Below are 2,276 nucleotides of genomic sequence, written 5' to 3' on the forward strand. Positions count from 1 at the left end.
ACGATGATTATGCAATGCTGCCCGTAAAAAGCAGCTCGAAATGGATTCAAACTATTGAGAAAGCAGTGAATGCTTTGATTGTTCATGAAAGGGATAGGCTAAAATTTTACTAAACAGCCTGTTCATAGTCGTCATAATGTAACTATAGGTGGCTGCAAGATTTTACTGCAAGTAAGGCAAACATTTGGCTAAAAGCGCTAGTGGTGAAAAAGAAGTTGTGGCTATGACCACAACCTTATGCCTTGCTCTTAAGGTTAAAGCTGTTATGACTTCTTTTTCAGCATTTTGTGAAAAAATCTAGTTGGAAAAGGCTCGTAACTATTTAATGAAGATTTACCCTGCCATGCTTATTTTAATAAAGGAAAAGTTCATCATCTAAAAGACCTCTATCAATGATAGCCTAGGTAATTTAGTTGTAAAATGAGTCCTAGCTGACCGTGATAAAGTTTTCAATTACTCTAGCTGCAGGTCACTATAGATTATGTCTTCCTGAAATGGCCTTAGATATGGACTTATGAAGTTGCTGACTGGCTAAGTGGGAATAAACCATGCAGTTAGCAGCGTATTTCTGACTCATTGATACTTTGTTGAGCAAAATAATGTTTTTGGCTATAATGATGAATTAACCATGCAATAACTACTAAATAACTAGTATTTAACTGTCATTAATGATGATGTATGGCATTGCACTCATTGCTTGCCCCTGCAGCCGCCTATGAATGTAACATTTATGATTGAACTTAATGCTTTGGACGCTGAAAATGATATGAAAGCAGATGAAAATGGAGTGTGGCTGGCACACCAGTTGCTTGCATTACCCATCCATACAAACTCAAAGGAAGGATTCCCATTGCTGCTCCAAAATGGCACAAATTCTCATCATTTTAAAATTACAAGAACCTATTGTAGGCATTCAGCTTGCCCAGGCTCTAGTCATACTATGATTTCTGTACACAATAAGTGCATACTATTATCAGCTAATTGACTTTATTTATTTTAATTGTTCTGCTAGCAGGAATTTTTATCTTTGTCATACGCCACTCATTGCTTTAGGGAGTAACATAATTTGAAAATATCAATGTTTTTGAACAATTATTTGCATGCAACATAATTTGTCTTTATTGTTGATAATAAGAATGAATGTCTCGACTTGGCTGAGGTTATGTACGCTCTCAATCAGAAGTAGGACACTATGGACATATAACCACATGGTAAATCGAAGAAAAAAAACACCTTTGAAACGAACAATTGTGAGTAATCATAGTATGCTGAAAGTGAGAGTGAAAAGCAAGCCACCAATTGAAGTCTTATGTGAAGTTAAGAATATTAGGGGAGGAGTTATGAAAGCAACTTCCTCTTGTGACCTTCCTCACAATATTAAACAAGTTTATAAATTGCATTACAAGAAGAATGAAAGTGGTGTTAATAAATTAGATGTTTTTTCAGATGTGATATACTGCATTTGCTCGCCCTTCTGAAATAAACACCCCCGTCATCTTTTCTAACCTATTGATGCATATTATACCCAGTATATGTGCCTTAGGATTTAGATTCTCCTAGATAGTCTAACTGTTGGAGTACAATTTGGCACCTTTGAAGGTTGCGGGTTCCCATCCCTTGTAGGCTTTTTAACGACCTGGGTGCGAAGCCCCCAGGTTGTTTCTATGATTGAATTTACCCTCGTGCTATGAGTATATATATATATTTGTTTGTATGTCCACACTTACATTTCTTAACAAGCCTTAGCAACCACCCGCCCACGCTCCTTTATGGGGTGGGTGTGGCCACGGCAAACAAAATGGTGGCTTACACATGGGACAAAGCTAAGAGCATTCTAACTGTAAGAGAGCATAGAGATACTGTCTAAAGACTTCTCTAGAAGCATTATAAGGTAGAGAGAACCTCTATAAGTCTTAGTAATGACCAAGTTGTACTTGCAAGGTGGTGAAATCAATTATAGGAATATTTTTTACCCTGTTACGCTTGTTGCTTCTTTACCTAAAGTTTTCCCAGTTAAGAAATATACGACAGGGTGTTTAATCAAGCAAATACAGAAAAAGTGCAAAAAGACTCAGACAAAATAAGTATAGATCTGTTGGGGCTGATCTTGAGCCAATATCAATTTTTTGCACAGATCAACAGCTTCATGATATATGAAACTTCTGCACTGACAAACCTTTTTCTGCAGTTTCCATTGAACCTACATTTAACCTGGTATCATGTATGTGCCACCTATTATGTTTCATAATGTATTGCTTGAATGAAAAGGTAGTCAA

The sequence above is a fragment of the Amphimedon queenslandica genome, unplaced genomic scaffold (assembly GCF_000090795.2).
Source record: "Amphimedon queenslandica unplaced genomic scaffold, v1.1 AMPQUscaffold_13282, whole genome shotgun sequence".
NCBI classification, from domain to species: Eukaryota; Metazoa; Porifera; class Demospongiae; order Haplosclerida; family Niphatidae; genus Amphimedon; species Amphimedon queenslandica.